This window comes from Prionailurus viverrinus, unplaced genomic scaffold, assembly GCF_022837055.1.
Source record: "Prionailurus viverrinus isolate Anna unplaced genomic scaffold, UM_Priviv_1.0 scaffold_35, whole genome shotgun sequence".
In the NCBI taxonomy this organism is placed as follows: domain Eukaryota; kingdom Metazoa; phylum Chordata; class Mammalia; order Carnivora; family Felidae; genus Prionailurus; species Prionailurus viverrinus.
Genome location: NW_025927605.1, coordinates 827,725 through 852,236, shown reverse-complemented (window position 1 = coordinate 852,236; position 24,512 = coordinate 827,725). Strand labels below are relative to the sequence as shown.

The 24,512-nt window shown below is 40.9% G+C and overlaps 1 protein-coding gene across 5 annotated transcripts in view; it reads right to left on the bottom strand.

Annotated features, from left to right (window-relative positions):
• Positions 1-20,196, bottom strand: part of GJC1 (gap junction protein gamma 1) — a 38,745-nt gene extending 18,549 nt beyond the window's left edge. The window contains exon 1 of one of the 5 annotated variants that reach the window (XM_047845305.1): positions 20,051-20,196. The gene's annotated coding sequence lies outside the window, so the exon portion shown is untranslated. Of the gene's footprint in view, positions 1-19,015; positions 19,138-19,492; positions 19,628-20,050 lie in introns of those variants that run through there. The other 4 variants (XM_047845302.1, XM_047845303.1, XM_047845306.1 and 1 more) reach the window with 4 other exon arrangements.
• Positions 20,197-24,512: the final 4,316 nt, after the last annotated feature.

Here is a 24,512-nt window from a genome sequence, read left to right as displayed (position 1 = left end):
ACCTCACATGTGGTCCACAGACCACCTTCATCAGAATTACCCAGAGTGCGTGTTGAAAACGCTCATTCTCACATCCTATTTACCCAACTCCCACTCCCAGACCTACCGAATCAGAATCTAACCAAGCTTCTATGGTTGAACATGTAGGTTGTTTATAGTGGTCTGTTGTAATACTCAACTCGGTACACACACCCATTTCTAAAAGAATTGCTGGTGAACAGTTGTACATTGCGAAAGATATTTTTGCATGTTTACAAAAAAAGGTCAATTTCTTTGCCCTCTAGCTCTCCAAAAATTCTAAAGCTTTTGATTTGTATTACCAAATTACCCTTCCAAAAAGCTGGTACCTATTTATTTATATTTCCACTATCAGAGTATGAGAATCTGGTTCCCTCATTTCCTCACCAATGATTTCAATATATTTTTTAAGAAACAAAGTCTGGGTTAATAAGAGTTTAAATTATAAGAAGTTTTAGACTATCACAATCACTAGGGAAATTCAAACAAAAACCATGACATACCACATCACACCCATCAAGATGGCTATTACCAAAAAAGAAAAGAAAAGAGAAGAACAAATGTCAACAAAGCCATGGAGAAACTGGATCCTTGTTGAGCACTGCTGCTGGGAATCTAAAATGGTGCAGTTGCTATAGAAAACAGTTCGGTTACAGTTTCCTCAAAATATTAAATATACAATTACCTTATGATCTAGCAATTCTCCTGGGTATATAGTGAAAGAAACAAAAGCAGAGATGCCAAGAGATTTTGTATACTCGTGTTCACTGTAGAATTATTCACAAGAGCCAAAAAAGGTAGAAGCAACCCAACTGTCCACTGACAGATGAATAAACAAAACATGAGATTTTGTAATATACAATGGAATATTTTTCAGCCTCTAAAGGAAGGAAATTCTGACACATGGATGAACCTTGACAACATTATGTTAAGTGAAAGAAGTCAGTCACAAAAGACAAATGTTACATGATTCTACTTACATGAGGTACCTACAATAGTCAAATTCATAGAAACAGAAAATAAAATGGTGATTGCCAGGGGCTGAGAGGAACAGGGAACTAGTGTTTAATGGGTACAGTTTCTGCCGGGAAGATTCAAAAGTTCAGGAGATGGTCATACACGATATAAATTTACTTAATGCCCCAAAGCTATACACATTATATTTTTTAATTTTTTTATTTTTAATTCTTTTTTTAAATATATTTTTAATGTTCATTTATTTTTGAGAGAGGGGGGAGAGCATGAATGGGGGAGGGGCAGACAGAGGGGGAGACAGGATCTGAAGCAGGTTCTGTGCAGACAGCAGTGAGCCTGATGTGGGGCTCAAACTCATGAACCAGAGATCATGACCTGAGCTGAAGTCAGACGCTTAACCAACTGAGCCACCCAGGTGCCCCAAAGTTATACACTTTAGAAAACGGTTAAAATGATAAATTTTAGGTTAATACCACAAAAGGATAAAAAAGTTTTAGACTAAAATTCATTCATGCAATTGGTACTTATCTATCATCAAGAAGCTTGCAATGTAGTAGTTTGTAGGATATTTACAAACACGTTTTAAAAACTACAGTTGTATTCAAGAGATATTTACTATACAGTTATATATGCTAAACAACAGAGAACTAGAAGAAGCAAACTAAAATCATCTGTTAACTTTCAACATATTTTATAGTGTAGTGACACTACAGGGAAATGCTTTACTTTTCAGTTTATCTGATTCATTTTTTCCATTGCAAGCTCTTTACTATAACGTTGGCCACAAAAAGTTAATCCAAAAATACCACTTTCATATATATCTTTGGAATAGACTCATGTAAAAAAAGCTCCCAAGGGTTCCAAATCAACAACGAAAAAACCCAATAATTTGTCCCTTGTCAATTTTTAATCTAAACGAAACTATAATAAACAGGAAATTAAAAATTTTCAAGTAAGTAGTGCTAAATTCTAAATGTTTTACAAATGCAACAACAAAGTCCAAATGGGTCAGAGCCAAGTTTTAATCTCCCTCTAATTAAAAAACAAACAAAAAACACTCCAAGCCTATTACAAACCAGATTTTAAAATCTTAGTTTCTTTTAAAAATTAAAAACAGGGGCGCCTGGGTGGCTCAGTTGGTTAACCATCCAAATTCGGCTCATGTCATGATCTCACAGTTCATGAGTTCGAGCCCGGCACTGGGCTCTGTGCTGACAGCTCAGTGTCTGGAGCCTGCTTCAGATTCTGTTGTCTCCCTCTCTCTCTGCCCCTCCCCCACTTGTACTCTGTCTCTCAAAAATAAACAAACATTAAAAAAAATTAAAATAAAAAGAAACCCAACTCATTTTCTCAGAGTTCCTCGAAACTGAGGGTCAGGCCTGTGATCTGTGTGTGCTCTGCTGGTGAGATGCACCATCAAGAGTAATTCCATGGAGAGCAGGAAGGATCTGGCAAAGTCTGCTCTGGGGAGAGCAGGACTGAGCAAGGGAGAGCTACCAACTTTCAGGGGTCCCAGCTTCTGGGTCCTGGGCCCAGCCACAGTGTGATCTAATGCCAGCAGGAGTCTCTTGGAGACTTGCCCCAGTGGGGTTGGTCTCTGGCCCTCTGGGCATATACGCAGTCGGCCAGCTCTCTCAAATCCTTAATAAATGAAAAAAAATTTTTTTATTATTTATTGTTGAGAGAGAGAGAGAGAGAGAGAGAGAGAGAATATGAATGTGAGTGGGGGAGGGGCAGAGAAAGACAGAGGGAGACACAGAATCTGAAGCAGGCTCCAAGCTGTCTGCACAGAGCCCAACGTGGGGCTTGAACCCACGAACCGTGAGGTCATGACCACTCACACTCTGTCTCTCACTCTCTCAAAAATAAACATTAAAGGGGCGCCTGGGTGGCGCAGTCGGTTAAGCGTCCGACTTCAGCCAGGTCACGATCTCGCGCTCCGTGAGTTCGAGCCCCGCGTCGGGCTCTGGGCTGATGGCTCAGAGCCTGGAGCCTATTTCCGATTCTGTGTCTCCCTCTCTCTCTGCCCCTCCCATGTTCATGCTCTGTCTCTCTCTGTCCCAAAAATAAATAAACGTTGAAAAAAAAAAATTAAAAAAAAAAAATAAAATAAACATTAAAAAAATGTGTCTTCCTTTTGGGATGAGCACTGGGTGTTGTATGGAAACCAATTGACAATAAATTTTATATATTGAAAAAAAAATGTGTCTTAATAAAAACAAAGTCCAGGATGAACTAAAACTAATATTCTAGAATAGTGATTCCTAACCTTGAATTTTATGACAAGACAGAGCAAACACTGAACTTGGAGGTAAGAGATTCTAACAGGCACTTCAGGACTATTTCTCCCCACCCCACGCCGTTTTTTTTTTTTCATTTGTGAAATAAGTGGAGAATATCAGATGATTTCTAAGGTCTTGCTATTAACATTTGATGAAAATAACCTCAGGCAGAATAAAATTCATAAAACAACCAACAAATTATGTGGCATTCAGAACTCTAAGGAGCAGGAAAGAAGTAACTGCAGTGAAATGAAACAATGACAAGATGTCAAATTTTCAAAAAGGCATTTCCCAAAGTCATCCCCCCAGAAAATTTATGGTTGAATAAAACTAAAAAAATGTAATATTGACTCACCATGATTCTAAAGTATTAACTATCTGGGCATCCCAGATCATGAGCTGAGCAATCCACTAAGAATCGTGCTAGTGACTCACACTCCTGAATGAGACTGCTTTATGTGCAGAGACAAGGCATCAATTAAAGGGTTTACAATGAAGTTTTGTTTAACTGGAATGCTTTAAGTGGAAGTTAATTCTGCATGAGCGATAATAGAGGTTTAATAACTAGCTAGTGACAATTTCTAAGCAAAAGCATCATGGCAGCTCACTAGCAAACAGTAATCTATGTATTACAAACATACAAACAACTTGTTTTCAAAAGAGGTCTTGGCTATGGACGTTATTGGAGAAACACAAAATTCAATTTATTGTGAGTCAAATTATAAAACCTAGTGGAAAGTAGTTTGAAATCTTGGCTCTATTAACCAACAAGGAAACAAAGTACATCACTATGGGCTGAAGTGTCAATTTGTGCTGGCAAAAAGCCACTCTATTTAAATGTAAGAACCTTCAGGAACCAGCTGGAGAAGTAAGGGGAACCTGGGATAATGCATTCATTCACATCCTAAGTGGTACTGTCTTCATGTAAAAAAGGACAATATTGGTACACTTGTCCAAAACAGCCTGAGTTTAGGTCAAATCAACTGTCTGAATAATCATCAGTCTAGGAGAATGAACATGTCTAAGACAAAATAAAAAATGTGTAACATTTCCAATATGACTGCGTATAACTACATGTTGTCCAATATGACAACATAAAATTTGCAAAAAAATACCATCATCCACTGATGGTGAGGGCAGTCTGATACAACCTTTCCGGAAGGCACTGTGGTTAATATTTATCAGGAATTTAAAAATGTTTATGTCCTTTGATCAGTAATTCCACATCTAGTAACTTATCTTAAATAAGTGCCCAATATAAGATAAATTTTATACAATTTATGACATAACTTCATGATGAAATACTGCATAACTACTATAAATCCTGTTTTAGAAAAGAGACCACAAAATTCAAATGCATACAATTATTTAAAGACAAAAACTAAGACTAGCGGTTGCCTAGACCTGAAAGAGATGGTGGGGTGGGGTGGGGGGAGGGAGTGACTGCTAGTAAGTATGAGGTTTCTTTTTGGAGGAATGAAAATATTCTAAAATTAAATTGTGGTGATGGCTACACAACCCTGTGAATATAACAAAATTTTTGAATTGTACATTTCAAATAGGTAAACTGTATGGTGTGTATGAATTCTATCTCACTCAAGCTGTTTAAGATACCAGTGAGGGGATACAAGTAACTGAAACAAGAAAATGGGGCCTGGAAAACAGGCACCAACCAAAGGGTGTGGGGCAGGGGGTGGGGGTGGGGGGTGCCTACTGCTTATTAGCTACAACTATGGGAGTTATCAGACTGTCCTATCTTTCAAAAGAAGTCTTCGAGGGGTGCCTGAGTGGCTCAGTTGGTTAAGCGTCTGACTTTGGCTCAGAACATGATCTTGCAGTTCATGAGATCGAGCCCCACATCGGACTCTGTGCTGACCACTCAGGGCCTGGAGCCTGCTTTGGTTTCTGTCTCCCTCTCTCTATGCCCCTCCCCTGCTGGCACTGTCTCTCAAAAATAAATAAAGGTTAAAAAATGAAAACAAGATGTCTTTGACCTGGATTTTTATGTGAAGTCTGATTTTCACACAAATTTTTGATTGAAGTGTAAAATACCTACAGGAAGATAAACAGAAGCATGCAGCTCAATGAACTTTCACAAACTGAATACACCTATGTAACCAGCACTAAAATCAAAACCAATCACACCCTTCCTACCCAAGGGAAACCGCCACCCTTACCTTTAACAGTACAGAGTACTTTAGCCCAGGGATAGGTCTTTGTTATGAGACAGTCGTGTGCACTGTAGGGTGCTCTGAAGCAACCCTGGTCTCTTCCAGTTGTGGCAACCAAAGATGCCTCCAGACACTGCCAAATGCCCCTTGGGGAACAATATTACACCACACTGAGACCCACTGGTTTACCCTGTTCTTGAGCTTAATATAAATGGAATCCTACAAAATGGACTCTCTTGTATCAGAATCATAAAGAATATACTCTTTTGTGCCTGACTGCTTTTGTTCAGCATCTGTTGAGAGTCACCAATCCTGCTGCATTTAGCTCCAGTCTGTTCATTCTCTTTGCTTTATTATATTGCCATTGTGTGACTATATCACAAATTTATTCATTCCACTGCTGATGGGCATTTGAGCAGTTTCCAGTTTGAGGATATTATGAATAATGCTACTATGAACATTCCGTATAGGTCTTCTGGTGAATATATGTATGAATTCCTGTTGAATACCTAGAAGCAAAATTGTTATGTCAGCTTCAATAAGTTAGTACTTTTCCAAAGGGAGTTGTATCAATTTACAGTCTTGTCTCCTTTTCTTTCATGCTAGCAATAGAAAAAAAAAGAAACTTAAATAATATTGAGTCAGATATCTTATAGCTGAATATATATACCCTGACAATTTGTGACCCGTTTACAAAGAGTATTTCAGGGGCACATGGGTGGCTCAGTCAGTTAAGCATCCGACTCTTGATTTTGGCTGAGGTCATGATCTTGTGGTTTGTTAGATGGAGTCCCACATCAGGCTCTGCTGAAAAGCATGAAGCCTACTCCGGATTCTCTCTCCCTCTCTCTCTGCCCCTCCCAGGCTCACGTGCATGAACGCTCTCTCTCTCTCTCAAAATAAATAAACTTTTTAAAATAAATAGAATATTTCATTATATGGGAAAATGTTCACATGTAGTAAAGAGACAAAAAACAAAAAACCTCCAGTAACATAATATGCTTGAAAGGAAATACACCAACATTAACAATGGCCTATGAACGATTTCTCTTCAATTTGCTTTTTCAGTATTTTCTACAATAAACATGTAATAATGGAGTTGGCAAAGCTTTCCTATGCAACAAAAGCCTTGAGGGAAATTTAAAAAGTAGGTCGGGTACAAATTTCATTTTGCATACATTCATAAAGACCTAATTAAGTAATGGATAGATCACAGAAAAGTATAACGATCTCATAGAGCCATTGATACAGTTACTACCCACCCCCGTATACAGGGGTCCAAGACAGAACTTATATAAAATTCTACTCCAGAGTAAAAGAGAGTCTAGAGGGTAATTCTTAATTTGTAAGAGTGTATCACAAGATGGTAGTATATTTTTTAAGATTTTCTTTTAAGTTTATTTATTTAAGCAATCTCTACACCCAACATGGGGCCCAAACTCACCACCCTGAGCGAGCCAGGTGCCCCAAAAGAGTAGTATTCTGACATGATGGCTTATATAGCAGCTTACTATCATACTGTTGCTCCTCTCATTCCTTTAGAAACTCACTATAAAATGGTCCAGAAGCAACATAGAAAATCAACATATCCAACATTCCCTTGAAATATATAGTTATAATTGCTACCTGCTGGTTATTGAGTATCTGAGACTGAGTATTTGGAAAGAGACACCTTTATTGTAGAAAATGATTATTCAAGTAGCCACCAAAAACTTACCAGTCTCCATTATAAGTGAGTTCTATTAAATGTTTATTTGACATGTGAAAATGTTATAAAACTCTTACTTCCTGTCCTAATCACTCTACTTAATTTTCTCTACTTTGTATCAAGGATTCTTCTATTGGGACAAGAATATGCCCATAATATTCAGTACAAACCCAAGGGACATTTCTTCTGAGAGAAAATACTAAATGTTAATATACTACACTAGGTAAATTATTTAAACCAAAATCATGTTACTTTAACGCTTTGAAGATTAGCTAAACTGGAATCTTAAAAGATCACTATTCTGAGCACTGATCTCATCTCCATTTCCTTACTTTGAGAAACCATGCTGATATTTACGTAATTTCAAACCACGAAGGAAAAAAAATGACAGTTTTGAGGCAAAATAAATAAAAAACTGTAGAAAATAAACTTTTTTTTTTTTTAAAAAAAGTAAGCTCTAAGGCCCCAGTAGGAAACAAACTTCTATTAAAAGCATTTTCCAGGGTGTGTAGGGGTGTGCCTGGGTGGCTCAGTTGGTTGAGCTCAGGTCACAATCTCATGGCTCATGGTTCAAGCCCACATGAGGCTCTGCACTGACGGCATGGAGCCTGCTTGGGGTTTCTTTCTCTCTCTCTGCTCCTCCCTGGCTTGCTCTCTCTCAAAAAATTAAACATTTTTTTTTTAAAAGAGCATTTTCTGGGGTGCCTGGGTGGCTCAGTCAGTTAAGCGTTAGGCTCTTGGTTTCAGCTCAGATCATGATCTCTCCATTCATGGGTTCGAGACATGTGTCAGGCCATGCTGACAGTGTGGAGCCTGCTTGGGATTCTCTCTTCCTCTCTCTCTCTCAAAATAAATAAATCACCTTAAAAAACAAACAAATAAATAAAATGCTAAGGGCAGGGCAGGGAGCACCTGGCTGGCTCAGTCTATGGAGTCTGCTATTCTTGATCTCCAGGTAGTAGTGAGTTCGAGTGCCATGTTACACAAAGAGCTTACTTTAAAAATATTTTCAGGCACCTGAGTGACTAAGTCAGTTCAGCGTTTCAGCTCAGGATATGATCTCACAGTTTGTGGGCTCAAGACCCGCACCAGGCTCTGCACTTCTGCACTGTCTGTGCGGAGCCCACATGGGATTCTCTCTCTTTCTCTAAATAAATAAATAAACAACAAACAAATAAATAAATACTAAGCCTGATTTAAATTTCTCATTGAACTAGTAACCATAATTAACTGGTAGCCAAAATAAATCTATTCAGTAGAATGCTTTGCAAGCTATGCATATATAGTTTCCTTCCCAGGATATACCTCAAATCATAAACACATTTTTCCATCCTCTTCTTTTCTGAGTTCAAGTATAATAGGATACAATGGCTTCAGATACACAATTCAATAGAACTGAGACACTCTGAGACACTCTCCCAATTCCTAACAATTTGTCCAACCTCAAAGAAAAACTTTCCTAAGTCAATCTGAGAAGTGCACATCTGCTTGACCTGCTCAACATACAATAAATATATACAAAGCTTTTACTCTGAATAACATGAACATCTACTACTGAACTAGAATGTAAGGTCAAAGCAAGCTAGTCGAGTTAGACACATGAACAATAAAACCCCTTTCAGAAAGTATTACATGTCTTTTCTCATGAAAGCATTTTCTATACAAATCTAGACAGGCTACTCTTCAGGTCTATTAAAAAGAGATCCTAAGGGGTGCCTGGCTGGCTCAGTTAGAAGAGCATGCAATTCTTGATCTCGGGGTTGGGAGTTTGAATCCCATGTTGGCTGCAGAGATTACCTAAAAATAAAATTTTTATTAAAAAAAGAGGGAGGGGCACCTTGGTGGCTCAGTCAGTTGAGCGTCCAACTTCAGCTCAGGTCATGATCTCACAGTTCATGAGTTAAAGCCCTGCATCAGGCTCTGTGCTGACAGCTCGGAGCCTGGAGCCTGCTTCAGATTTTGTGTCTCCTTCTCTCCCCCCCCTCCTCCACTCACACTCTGTCTCTCTCTCTCAAAAATAAACATTAAAAAACAATTTTTTTTTAAAAGAGGGAGAGAGAGAAAGATCCCAGGAACACACTTTTGACATTTAAGCTTAAACATCATTATCTTGGGGCTCCTGGGTAGCTCAGTCCATTGAGCCTCCGACTTCGGCTACGGTTGGGCTATGTGCTAACAGCTTGGAGCCTGGAGCCTGCTTCAATTCTCTCTCTCTCTCTCTCTCTCTCTCTCAAAATTAAAATAAACATTAAAAAAAAATTTTTTTAAGTTACAGTTACATAGGCTCACACACTATTAGTGTTAAAAGATCAGCTAGGCCAGTAGCCCCTCATTTTTAGGGTCTGAGAGACTTTATGTAGTAATTACAAGAGTTTCTAGAGCCCTATATAATAGTGGCGATACATATAGTATCTGATTTTGGAAAAAACACAAAAAGATAAAACTTTACTATAAACTGTTAAAGTTTTAAAATAAACTTGTAATTTATTTAAAATATTATTTATATATACATTTGAAAAGGTCATATATATTTGTAAGACACTATTTATATAGTTCACAGATAATACCTGCATGGATTGTAAGGTTATCTTTCAATAATTCTGCAGTGGCCCATTGTTTGATATCTGAGTATGAGGCTATATCCTTATTTTACCTAAGAGGATATTAAAGATCAGGATAATGTGCTTAAGATCACACAACTAATAAGCTGCAAAGCCTAGAATACAACTTGGGACCTAATGATCTTTTTGCTATACTATGTGGGTGTACTGTTTAATTTTATTTTCAGACCACGCATAAAGTCACTGAAAAAGCTGATTGTAATATACAAGCAATATAAATATAACTGAAGAAAATTCTCATTTAAAACAGCAACAAAGAGGGGCGCCTGGGTGGCTCAGTCGGTTAAAGCATCCGACTTCGGCTCAGGTCATGATCTCGCGGTCCGTGAGTTCGAGCCCCGTGTCAGGCTCTGTGCTGACAGCTCAGAGCCTGGAGCCTGTTTCAGATTCTTGTGCCTCCCTCTCTCTCTGACCCTCCCCCGTCATGCTGTCTCTCCCTGTCTCAAAAATAAATAAACATTAAAAAAAAATTTTTTTTAATAAATAAATAAATAAAACAGCAACAAAGAGGGGAGCCTGGGTGGCTCAGTTGGTTAAGTGTCTGGCTTCAGCCAGGTCATGACCTTGTGGTTCATGAGTTTGAGCCCCGAGTTGGGCTCTGTGCTGACAGCTCAGGCCTGGAGCCTGCTTTGGATTCTGTGTCTCCCCCTCTCTCTGCCGTTCTCCCACTCACACTCCGTCTCTGTCTCTCTCTCAAAAATAAACAAATATTAAAAATAAATAAATGAATAAAAATTAAGGAAAAAAAAAGGGGGTGCCTGGGTGGCTGAGTAGGTTAAGCATCTGACTCTTGACTTCGGATGAGGTCATGATCTTGCAGTTAGACTCACTGTTCCTGAGTTGCAGCCCCACACTGGGCTCTGTACTGAGTTCTGTGCTGACAGCATAGAGCCTGCTTGGGATTCTGTCTCCATCTCTCTCTGCCCCTCCCCTGCTTGCTATTTTCCCTCTCAAAATAAATAAAAATAAACTTAAAAAAGTATTAAATAATAAAATAGCAACAAATAGGTGAAATACTTAGGAAAAGACTAACAAGAAACAGAGATTTTAAATGAAGAACACTTAAATATTACTGCCAAGGAACACCAAAAACTTAAATTCTTAAGACAAAACATTCCATGTTCTTGGATACAAAAGCCATCTTAAGATATTAGTTCTCCCTAAATTGATCTAAAATGTAATGTAATCTAAAATACAATGCCAAAAGGATTTCTTAGGAACCAGACAAACTGATTCTAAATTAACATGAAATGGCACCTGGCTGGCTCAGTTGGAGGAGCATGAGATTCTTGATCTGGGGATTGTGAGTTCAAGCTCCACACTGGGTGTAGAGATTATTATTATTATTTTTTAATTTACTATTTTTTTGAGATAGAGTGCACATGAGCAGGGGAGAGGGGCACAGGGAAAGAGAGAATCCAAAGCAGGCCCCAGGCTCAGTGCAGAGGCAGATGCAGGGCTCTATCCCACAACCCTGGGATCATGACCTGAGCTGAAATCAAGAGTTGGACGCTCAACTGACTGAGCCACCCAGGCGCCCCTAGATTACTACTGTATAAAATAAACTTAAATGAATGAATGAATAAATAAATTTAATGTTAAAAAACAAATAGTAAGAATGGTAGAGAACTTTCTGAAAGAGTAAGGAGAGCATACAAGCTTCTCTAGATATGCATTGTAAAGTTCTAATAATTTAAAAGGTGAAATTGGCAAAAAGATCAACAGATCAATAGAATGAATGTAACAGAATAGAAAGTCCAGAAGATCAAACTACATCTGGACATTTAATGTATGATAAGGTGACATTTCAAACAAATGGAAAAATGATGGAATATTCAATAAATTATAACGAATTACTATGGGTAGCTATCTGAAAAAAATTAGAAGTTGGACCTTTATTTATTTTTTTAAACTTTTTTTGTGTATTTATTTATCTTTGAGAGAGAGAGCGCACGAGCAGGGCAGGGGCAGAGAGAGGGAGACACAGAATGTGAAGCAGGGTCCAGGTTCCAAGCCATCAGCACAGAGCCCAACACGGGGATTGACCCACAAACCGTGAGATCATGACCTGAGCTGAAGTCGGACGCTTAACCAACTGAGCCACCCAGGCACCCCTAGAAGTTGGATCTTTAAATTCCAGATGAATCAAGGATCTAAAATTAAAAACAAAACACTCAAAGTTAGCCAAAGCCATGGCCATTTTTTTCTTTTTTTAAAAAAAAAAATTTTTTTTTTAACGTTTATTTATTTTTGAGACAGAGAGAGACAGAGCATGAACGGGGGAGGGTCAGAGAGAGAGGGAGACACAGAATCTGAAACAGGCTCCAGGCTCTGAGCGGTCAGCACAGAGCCCGACGTGGGGCTCGAACTCACGGACCGCGAGATCATGACCTGAGCCGAAGTTGGACGCTTAACCGACTGAGCCACTCAGGTGCCCCTCTTTTTTTCTTAACTGAGTAGAGAAGACTTCTAAAATGATATATAGCCTAGAGGTCAAATGAAAGAAATGACAAATTCAATTATACAAAGTATAATTTTTGGAAAACAAAACAAAAAAAAAAATACTGTAAACAACTCAAAAAATATACTGAAAGGTAGGGCACCTGGGTGGCTCAGTCAGTTAAGCGTCAGACTCCTGACTTCAGCTTAGGTCTTGCTCTCATGGGTTCAAGAGTTCAAGCCCCACATCAGGCTCCATGCTGATAAGTGCACGCTGACAACTGCAGAGCCTGCCTGGGATTCTTTCTCTCAAAACAAATACACTTAAAAAAAAAAAGATATACTGAATAATTAAAATGATTTGCAATTCTGAGTAAAAGGTTAATTTCTCTAACACATAAAGAATTCTAACAGATCAATAATAAAAAGACCATTCAATAGAAAAATATGCAATGGGGCGCCTGGGTGGCTCAGTAGGTTGAGCATCCGACTTCGGCTCAGGTCATGATCTCACGGTTCATGGGTTCAAGCCCCGCATGGGGCTCCATGCTGACAGCTCGGAGCTTGGAGCCTGCTTCTGATTCTGTGTCTCCCTCTCTCTCTTCTCCCCTCCTTGCACTCGGTCTCTCAAAAATAAAAATAAACATTAAAAAAAAAAAAAAAAAGAAAGAAAAATATGCAATGGATATGGAGGTCTCAGAAACATATTAATGGTTTTTAATAACATGAGAAAACATTTAATATCACTTGTAATTAAAGATTCACAAATTAAAACTACACCAATATATCATTTTATATTTAACTGGAAAGAGATAAGAATTGCTAACAGGTTATTGGCAAGGAAGGATGTATAAAGTCATTCTTTGTGCTTTACTACAAGTGGTGGGGTGAACTGGTACATGAATCCCATACTTTTTGAGCCAGAATGCTAATTCTCAATGTTTATCTAACAAATAACACTCACAGACATACAAAATAATGTACAAGAATATTCACTGCAGCACTGCTGATAATGTGCTGGAAAGAATTTAAAAGTCTATCAGGAAGGGACTGGGTAAAGACATTACAGCACATCTGGTAGGCAAAAAGTATGAGACAGCTCTATTTCTAATGATATGAAATAAACTGAGATACATTAGTGAATGATGCAGGCTAAAGAACAGTGTGTATAGTATGCTACCATTTATGTATGTGTGTAGGGACATACTGAATGTATGGGTACCTCTAGAAGAATTCACAAAAAAAGGGTAAATAATAATTGCTTCAGCAGAAAAAAAAATGAGTGACTGAATACGAAGAGAAGACTTACTTTTCACCGCAAATCCTTTTATACCTTTCAGATTTTATACTACATAATGTATTACCTACTCCAAAAAAAGTCAACAAAGTGAAATTCTCAAGTATAAAACTGTTGACATCGGCCTTAATGTAGAACTGTCCTAGTGTCTTGGGACACTAATTATACTGACCCTTGGCCCAGGAAGAAATGAAAATCAGAACTAGGTATAGGATGTCAAAGAAAAAAACTAATCTTCAAGTTCTTTATTACATCTGACAGTCTGCCTAAACCGGCTAGGATTATTTTCTGGGGAGGCAAGAACTCCCTTTTGTGTACATTATACCATTAGTGACCACTGTATTTTTGGTCTATTAAAACTGCTAAATTATGACAATAAATTATATTAATAAACAAATAAATAAAACTGCTGAAGATTGCTCAGGCCATGGCTATTAGTAAGTTTACAAAAGTAAGTTTTACCAAGGAACTAGCACTATATTGGCCTATTAGACTAATAATGCAAAAAACAACATACCACAATGAGGCTTCTAATTAGAAGAACAAGAGCTTTGTTAGAAGTTACTTTACTACAATCAGCAATTATAATTAAAAAAGAAATTAGAAAGCACTCAAATAATTGTTGAATACAGAAATGAACTATAAGCTATAAGCTAGGTGTTGTGATACTGGGCTACCCAAGATAGATTATTACTTCCTTTTTTTTTTTAATTTTTTTTTTAAGGTTTTTATTTTATTTTTGAGACAGAGAGAGACAGAGCATGAACGGGGGAGGGGCAAAGAGAGAGGGAGGCACAGAATCGGAAGCAGGCTCCAGGCTCTGAGCCATCAGCCCAGAGCCGACGCGGGGCTCGAACTCACGGACCGCGAGATCGTGACCTGAGCTGAAGTCGGACGCTTAACCGACTGAGCCACCCAGGCGCCCCTAGATTATTACTTCTGATTTTATGGAATATACAGAAGAGTCTAATGGTGAAATAGGCATCATACAAATAATTAATTAAAACTGTGATAAATCCTATAAAAGAGACGTGCAGAATACATTGAGTTCCCTACACAAATCTAGGATTATCAGAAAAGATTTATCCCCAAATTGATATTTAAGCATATTCTGAAGAACTGAGGAGCTGCTTTCCAGGCAGAAGAATTAGCTACAGCATGTACAAAGTCCTTGGGTCAACTTTGAACCTTTAAGGAATAGGGGGGGAAAAAGTCAGCAAGCTAGACCATTCATAACAAAAAAGTACAAAGAAACGATGCTGGAGAAGTAGGCAAGGCCAGATCACATCTGGTTAAATGAAGATTAGAGGGAAAACAGAAGTTTTCGGGTAAGTGACTTGACTAAATTTGTTTTATAAAGATAATTCTAACTGCTGTGAGAAGAGTAGATGAGGATATACTGCTTAGGTTACATACTATATGTAGTAACAGTATAAAGAAATGCAAAGGAACAATAAATTCAACTGGTGATTATCTCTGGTAAGGAGGCCCACAATGGAGGCTGGAAGAAGGAAGATGGAAGCAGGTAAGGAAACACAGAAGACCCCAACTGTAGTGGTAATGTTTTATTTCCTAAGCTGCAAGGTGGTTAAGTATTTATTGTAGTATTACTTACTACTTTTTCTGTATTAATATCCCATATTACTGACCCCCTTTAAAAACAAGAGTGAATGAGGAAAGACCATTTATAATTGATTCTAACAGTCTTAGGACAAGGTGGCCTGCCTAGACTAGGATGGGGAGGCTAAAAGTAAAGAGAAATCGCAAGAGTTGAGCCTCAGTAAGTTGTTGATAGAGCCATTTAATGAAATGGTACAATGAAGATCTAGCTTTGGAGCCAAGATCAACAGGTCAGTCTGGGCAACTCAATTCAAAGTACCTCTGAGAGTGGTTAAGTGGAGACGTTGAGTAGGCAGCTGGGATCAGAAAATAAGTTTGAACTACAGGCAAAAATTTGGGAGTAACTGAAGCCACAGAACAGATTAGATTAGAGGATCAAGACTTGAGAGAAACCATCAATTAAAGATCTGGTAGAAGAGGATGGGGCAAAAACCTGAATAGCCAGAGAGCAAGGAGGGAAAATCAGAACCCAAGAGAAAAGAGTACTTCAGAAAGGACATTTCTGAATCCAAATAAACACCTATTCTGAAATAGGCAATTAGGAATCTGAGGTCCAAGAATGAGTCAAAGGGAATTCCATAAAAATAGAAGTCCAGATCTACTTTATTCTGAACATTCCCAAAAAGAATGCTGTAACACTGTTAAGTAACAATGAATTCAGTCAAAACTGATAAACTATACAAAGATGTAGATGAAAATAATCTCTGTAAGTATGAGTCTTGAACGAGTTAGAGATTAGAGGGTAATGAGGATGTGTGAAGTTTATTCCATTTCTATAAAAGAAAAAAATAAAAAAACTTACTCCAAAATCCTATATGTTTCTTTTGTTCCAAAGATTTTAGATAATTTCCAAATTGCTAAACCTTTCAGCATGTTAAATTCAAAGTGCTCAAAATATAAACATTCTGAGAGCAAAACCCACATAGTATTCATCTTCAGCACCTAGTTCAGTGCCTAACATAAATACTTGAATGAAAGAAGAAAAAAAGTTCACTAGAAGAATGAATGGCCACCAGAGTACTTTTGTCCAAATTGTGCTGGTGCTACATGCACTACAGCTTCAAAAAAACCAGCTTTAACTGAGGGTTCTACTCATTCCACAGAACACTTCTTTTCTTCAGAAATAAAATGCTATCTGCAAAGAGATCTCATCCCTAGGGGAAAAAAACTGCTTTGGGCAACACATTACACATATAGGTCTAAATATCAAACTTGAGGGCAGTCAACTCCTGCAATGTTGGCGAGACTCAAGAATGTACTACCACCATATGCCAGCCAGTATTGCCTGTCTAGTCCTTCATTCTAATAATTTTTTTAACATTTATTTATTACTGAGACATAGAGCATGAGCAGGGGAGGGGCAGACACAGAACTGAAGCAGGCTCCAGGCTCTGAGCTGTCAGCACAGAGCTCAACGTGAGGCTCGAACTCACAAACTGTGAGATCATGACCTGAACCAAAGTCAGATGCTTAACTGACTGAGCCACCCAGGCGCCCCTCTAGTCATTCATTCTAAAGACCTGTAGAAAACAGCAATGCTCAGACTTAATAGATCCTTACTTCCACAAAAACTAAACTCATCAGTTGCAGTAGTATGTATGAAAATTGTTGGCACTTAGCTGATAACAGTTCAGAACTGTTAAGTTTCAGGTTAATGGTATCAGCTAAGATCTGTTATCATATGTATTCTCAAAAAACGTAATCCCATTTTTCTTTGCCTAAATTTTTTTTTTAAATTTTTAACATTTTTATTTACTGTTGAGAGACAAAGTGAGAATGAGCATCAGCAGGGGAGGGGAAGAGAGGGAGAGACAAAACATCTGAAACGAGCTCCAGGCTCTGAGCTGTCAGCACAGAGCCCGACATGGGGCTCGAACCCGCGAACTGTGAGATCATGACCTGAGACGAAGTAGGACACTCAACAGACTGAGCCACTGAGGCACCCCTCTTTGCCTAAATTTCTATCCAATATTTCTGATAGGAGCCGCACGTTTCTATGCTACAAGTAAAGCATCAATTAATAAAAATAAATAAATACATTTGCAAGTAAAAAAAAAAAAAGCACCAATTCAGAAAAAAATAAGTATGCTTCCAGTTGCACTAACTATTCAGACTCATAATAATTTAAAAAAGGGAACACCTCTCATTTATTTTGAAATGTGAACAAACTTCAAATAAAAAAAACCCCAGCTTTTTGGAACTCATCTCTGCATTGAATTAGGCATGGAACAAACCATCCATTTATTAAGAGAATGATACTACGGATTTTAATTACGTATTTTGTATTGTAGAATCCCAATTACTGAATTGACAGGAGAGCCTGGAGCTAAAGTGGGAGGTGTGTGGCTAACCAGAGGCAGGCCCTCCATCCCTTCCCTTTGGCTAATTTATACAAATAATTAAAAGAAGGACAAAAAAGTTAAGGGGTAACAGTATTTAAGTCAAATTGTTATGCTGAAGATATGTTAATTTCTTAAATCCTTCAGATTGAAGACTAAAAGTCAATTCTACCTTCGTTAACTGACTAGAAAGGTACTGGGTCCTCTGCTCCTATTTCAGAGAATTGTGGTCTAGCACAGATGGAAAACCAATTCTGAAGTCACACAACCTCTAAAGAAGCTAAAAGCATTGACTTTTAGAAAGGATGTCTGCAATGCTTTGGAAAAGTGCACAACAGTTTAAGACAAGTAGTATATAATATTAAACCATTACAAATCAGGACAACTGAAAAAGAGAGAACTTCCATATAGCTCCTATGTATTCTCTTCAAAATGTCTTTTGCTTACAACACTCTGCTCACAAAGACCTGGCCAACACAATGATGCACATTTGTTTACCACAGCTTATTACATTTTACCCAGAAGAGTCAGTTCATGTTTCTTGAATTCTCCCATTATATAGCACTTAAGAAATCCAAAGCAACTGTAATATACTATACTAAATTCCAAAAAATAAAACCAACAAAAACTCCAGGAAACGAACCACAATTCACAGTGTATTTAGTCAGGAGCTCTGGAATTAAGCTTATTTTTCTGAATGCTTTTTTAAAATTTTATTTATTTATTTATTTATTTATTTATTTATTTTTAATTTTCCGCATTCTTAATCTGAATACCTAAACTCTTTTTAGGGGGTAAAGAATTTGATCCCTAAATTACATTATTAAACCCCTTTTCTACACATATGTGATGTATTTGAGATATACTGTTCTCCGTTTATCAGAATTAAAATCCCTTTCATTTATACAACCTGATTTTTAAAGAGCTTTCACATATACTCACTTGAAAGTATACACAACAGGAACGTATATAATAATTTTGGACTACTCAGGCACAAGATAAGGCTAATTCAGAACTTATTCTAACTCGATTTACTCGATTCCACAAAGTGCAGTCTTCAGGCTAACAAAATAAAGCGTGAGCACAATGAAATCTGTACCACTGCAGGTTTTCAATCAACAAATACTCCTTCAAATGATAATCCAAACTCGCCCGCTTCGCAAAGAAAAACTAATCCCACTCTTTGAAACAATCGCAGGGGAAGAGGGAAAAAACGCAAATTCTAAACCACACATTCACGTAAATCCTTTCAACTCAGCTCCAAACGCAGCCACCAACCACACAATTGGCCACAATCACAGCTTTAGCGCCTTCTCTTAATTTTGAATCTGGAGATCGAGGGGAAAACAAAACAAGTCGTCCAAAGTTTCACGAAGTGGAAAAAAATCATTTTAAGTAAAGGAAACATGTTCATCAAGAGGCGACCGCGCCATTTCCCCCCGCCCCCCGTTTCCCTCCTTCCAGCCCTCGAACTAAATCCTGTCTGAAACACTGATGGGAGGCAGGAGTCCCGGCAGCGGTGTTAGAGGAAGGAGTCAAACGAACCGCACGCCGCCCGAAGAGATGTCAGGCACCGAGCGTCGGGAGACAAAGACCAGCCCGCGAAGCGCCCCGGCGGCGAGGGGCGGCCCCGGCGCGGCCCTGCGCCCCTAACCGCCCCGAGGAGTTGCGAGCACCGCCGAGCGCCGCCCAAGTGCGCGCCCGGGGTCCTCCGGGCTCCCCGCCCGCCCGACGCGGCCGCCGCCGCCCTGGCCCACCCCCGGGCCGTTTCCCTCCCAATTTGGGAACCGCGCGCCCAGGGACAAAGGGGGAGGGCGCGACGGGGGCAGCGGCGGGCCGCGGGGCAGACGCCCCTCCGGGATCGGCGGGAAGTCTCGGCAGCACCCCCCTCCCACCGCACTCTTCCCGGGACCCCCATCCCCCGCGTTCCCCCGCCCCTTCTCCGGCCTCCCCACAAGTTCTCCCGTCCCCCCGGCCCCGCCCCTTGCCCGCTTCTCAGCCGGCCCTGCGGCCGCCCCTCACCGGGCGGCGTGTTCCCCCGGAGCCGCCTCCTCCGCCGGGCCTCGGCCCGTCCCGCCGGCCGCCGCCTCATGTGCCCCGCGTCGCCATCGCCTTCGCCGCCACCCGCGCCTCTCCTCCAACTCTCGCCGCCGCCGCCCTCGCCTCAGTCTCCAGCCGAGGCCGAACCCGCTCCCGCCGCCGCCTCCCGCTCCCGCCGCCCGGACCCGCGGGGAGGCGCCTGCGCACTACGCGCCGCGGTGGGGGCGGGGGCGTCCCGCCGCGGCCTGGGAGCAGGGGGAGCGCGGCACGTGGCGCTCGGGTGGGAGGGGGCGCCCCGGAGCGCGCGGGCGGCGGCGCGAGCGTCCCAACTTTCTGCGGTCGGGCCCTCGCGCGCTCCCGGGCGGTCCCGGAGGTGCAGAGCGTGTGGGTGCCACCCGCGTGGAGTCCGGACCCGGGTGGGCGCAGACCTCGCCTCCCGCACAATTCATTCCTCCCGCTTGGTTCTCGGGACGGCAGTCCCCCGGCGCGCAGTGCCTCACTTGGGCGGGCTACTAACGGCGCCGTGAGGACACGCCTTACCTGGGTATTTTAGGTTGGTCCTGCGAGCTGGGGAGTTGTCTTCCGTGCGCTCCGCCGAGGCCTGGGTCCAGTGTGACACATCAGGATGCTGATGCCCCGTTCTAGGTTCTGCTCCTCCGGGCCCTCGTCGGGTTTACCATCCTAGCTCTGCGTCGTGGCTTTTAGTGGCGCTCTGGATACTTTTGAGGTCCTGGACTTCTCAGATTAGCAAGACCCTAATAGGCCATTTCCTCTTAACCCCTTGCATCCCAGCAGGATCCCATTCAAAGGACCTTCGGGAGATTTGCATGGGAATCTCCAGTCTTAAACTTGCTCCAAGGAATCTGAAAATTCAAATGCTTTAAGGACAGCGAGTCCATGCGTGACGACCGAAGGCGTACTAAGGAGAGTACTTTGTATAGTGTTCGACGACTCCTGTACTCCTGAATTACCTCCTTTGACCGTCACTGTACAAATTTTACCCTTTTGACCAGAGAGGAGATTAAGCTCTAACAAATGAGGTGACTTGTTACAGGTCAAACGCTCCCACCTCTCAAGCCAGGCCGGAACTAACGGCTGGTCCGGAGGGCTGGGCATCTGGCCCACTGACCAAAGTTGTTTGGCCAGCACGTTTTCTGAAAGTATGATTTAACTACCAAAAATTTTAAATCCAGATTTTTGGCTTCTCTCTAGTGAAAGAAAAAAATTGCTCCTTTTGAGCCTCTAGGTTCATTGGGCAGCTACTTCTGAGTAATATTTGCTTATTTCAACTTAACTGCTTGAGTCCATTTCATTACCTGCTTGGCCTCTGTATTTAAGTTCTCCTCCCCACCCTGCCCTGCCCTCTGCCTCCACTTTCCATGCCTCAGTCGTCCCCAGGCCCCTTCATTACCACATTACCTCTCTACAAATGTTTTTAAAATGACAAGTGTAAAGACCCTGTAAATATAGGAAAATACGATAAAAGAACATGTCAAACTAAACGCAACAGACATCACTGTATAAGCTGATTGAAATATTAAAACTAACATCCTGCTAGTGCCACTATACATTGGAACAAATTGCTTTGGAAAATGGCAATTATCTGCTAAAGCTGAACATATGAATACACTATGATTTTGCAGTTCCATGGGAATTCCACAGAAATATGTACAAATGTTTGCCCAGATACATGTATTAAAGTATTCATAGCAGCACTATTTGTGCTGGAAACCACCCCAAGTGTCCAACAACTGTACAAAGGATAGATAAAACGTTATATTCACACAATGATCCCTTATGCGACAATAAGAATGAACAATCTACAATCACACACAAGATAGAGGAATCTGACAAAACTCTCCATTTATATAAAGTTCAGAAACAGCCCAAAGTATTCTGTGCTGTTAGGAGTAAGGATAGTGGTTACCTTGGGGGAAGGATAGGCACCCGGGAGCATGAGGGAGCTTCTGGGGGACTGGTCCTGTTCTAGATCAGGTTGCTAAATGCACAAATGTGTTCAGTGTTCACATCTGAGCCATACACATTTGATAGTGCACTTCTTCATGGCATAGTAAGACTTCAATAATAACCTTTAAAGTGCTGTATTAAAATATGGGGCACCTAGGTGGCTCAGTCAGTTAAGCGTCCAACTCTTGATTTTGGCTGAGGTCAGGATCTCACATTTTGTGAAATTGAGCCTTGAGTCTGGCTCTGCACTGACACCTCGGAGCCTGCTTGGGATTCTCTCTCTCCCTCTCTCTCTGCCTCTCTCTCTCTCTCTCTCTCTCTCTCTCTCAAATAAATAAATAAACATAAAAAACATTTATACATTTATAAAGTGTGTTAAGACATTTGATTATAGGGGCACTGTGTGGCTTATCCAGTTAACGTCCGAGTCTTGATTTTGGTGTCGGGCTCTGTGTGGCAATGCAGAGCCTACGTGAGATTCTCTGCTTCCCCCCTGCTTGCTCACTCGCTCTCTCTCTCTCTCTCTCTCTCTCTCTCAAAATAAATGAATGAACATAAAAACACTTATATATGTATATATTGTATATAAAATAATATATGAATAAGCATGTATTATATACTGTGTATAAATAATATATATTAAATGTTCATTAGGTATTATTATCCTATAAATTCATGGATGAAACTGCTGAGGAAGGCTTCCTACCTTTTAGCATTGCCCATTCTTCATGGAGATTTGGAACAATACCCTTTCTTCCTTTCTTTCTTTTTGAGAGAGAGACAGCATGTGAGCAGGGGAGGAGCAGAGAGGGAGAGAGGGAGATACAGAACCTGAAGCAGGGTCCAGGCTCTGAGCTGTCAGCACAGAGCCCGACCCGGGGCTCGAACTCATGAACTGTGAGATCATGACCTGAGCTGAAGTCGGATGCTCAACCAACTGAGCCACCCACGCGCCCCAGAACAATACCCTTTCTATATTTGTTACCTTACTACCAAACCTGTAGCCCTGTCTCTTCTGGTAGAGAAACCTTTTAAAGGTGGAAATAATGAGACCCAAGGAAGCTAAGCTGTTTTACCTCTGGATAGTTATAAAACAAAACAAAACAAAACAGAAATAAAATGCTTCTCTCTTCTATCACTTTGCCAGCTAGTAACATCTCTTAATTCAGTTATAGGTGGGAAACTGAGGCCAGAAACCCGAGCCAAAGTGATGTGGTTTGAAGTGTTGAGGTTTGAAGCTGATAGCCAAGAAAGAATTCTTGAGAGGTCTTCAGTGCAAAATGGTGATTTTATTAAAGCACGGGACAGGACTGTGGGCAGAAAGAGCTGCACTGGGGTTGTGACAGGTAACTGATTATATACCTTCAGGTTGGGAGGCAGTTAGGGATAGAGTAACTCTCTAAGGTATTTTGGAAACAAGTTTTCCAGGACCTTGAGGGGCTAACTGCTGTTAGGAAATGGTCATTTATTACTGTTTCTTAAAACCTCAGTCATGAAACCCTTCAGATGTATATCAGGGGGCCATAAGGTTGGAGTATGATTGCTAACATATATCTTGGTGGCAGGAGGCGGGGGAGTAGAGATAAAGGAAGTTTCCAAAGGAACTTTTAATTTCTTTTTTAATGCTTAATTATTTTTGAGACACACACACACACACACACACACACACACACACACACAGAGTGCAAGTGGGGGAGAGGCAGAAAGAGAGGGAGACACAGAATCCAAAGCAGGCTTGAGGCTCTGAGCTGTCAGCACAGAGCCTGATGCGGGGCTCAAACTCATGAAACATGAGATCATGACCTGAGCCAAAGTGAGACACTAACCGACTAAGCCACCCAGTCGCCCCCCAAAGGAATTTTTATATGTTAAAGTAGACCTACAGGATCCTGGGGGGGGGGGATGTTAAGCTAAGATTCCCTTTTGCCTTTGGCAAAGTGTCATCATCGAGGCAGCTGAGCCCCTAGAGGAAGGTCACTGACTGTTCAAGCCCCTGACAATGGGCTGTAGGCAGTAAGGAAATTTAATTTTTCATTTGTCTTTGTTTCCCACATCAAGGGGATCTCTGATCCAGGGAGTCACCAGGGTCTGGAAAACCAGGGCAGCTATTAGAATGTGAGTTTTCTGAGGGCAGGACCACTGCCTGCCTCTCAGTTTCTGGACCAGAGCTCAGCACATAGTAGGTGCTTAGCAAGTATATGCAGAGTGAAGAGTGAGTGATTGAAAGCTTGCCATGGCTAGCACAAAAAGGCAGGCTACTGGAGGGAAGGAAAAAAAAGCCTCAAGCTTCAAACAGGGAAATGGGTCTGGTTTCCAAGCCTCTGGCAGAGAGGAATGGAGCCGGGTGCTGTGAGAACCGCATCACTTTTTATTCACATGGGGCCCAGGCAGGAAAGGATCAAAATCCAGTCTGAAAACTTGAGAGTCACCCTGGGGCTCTGTGGTTTGGGAACCGTAGGGTCAACTTGAAGACTGCAGTGTGTCACTATTTCCATTACACATTTTCCAGGGTCCCCACTTGGCCAGTAAACTCAGAGTAGATTCTCGTGTCCTGGGGGATGGGAGCAAAGGCTCAGAGAGGTAGGGTTTTGTCAAGCTAAGGTTGTTTTTCCCTCAAGCGAAGCGTTAACGTTAAGACAGTAGGGAGTTCCTGGAGAAATGTTTTACCCTGCCAGCCTCAAGTTATTTGTCAACGGGCTACAGGTTATAAGGAAATTTAATTTTATCTGCCATTTCCTTCTGCCTTTGTTTCCCACATCAGATGAGACCCCCACCGCCCGATTCCCTGAGCCCAGTTAGCAGTTCCTGTGTATTAATGCAGAATTTTAAATTAAGGTCAATTTACTTGCAAATGAAGAATAAGTGAAGTGTGCAGGAGCTGGGGGAGGGAGGAGAGACGGGGGAGGTAGGAGAGGTCCCGTTCTGGTACCATCCACCAGGCAAGGACTTTTGGATGCCCAACACTCTCTGTGTTGGTGAGAAGGAGTGGGGTAGCTGCACAGTCATTGAATTTCTGCAAGTTCGCTCTGCCCAG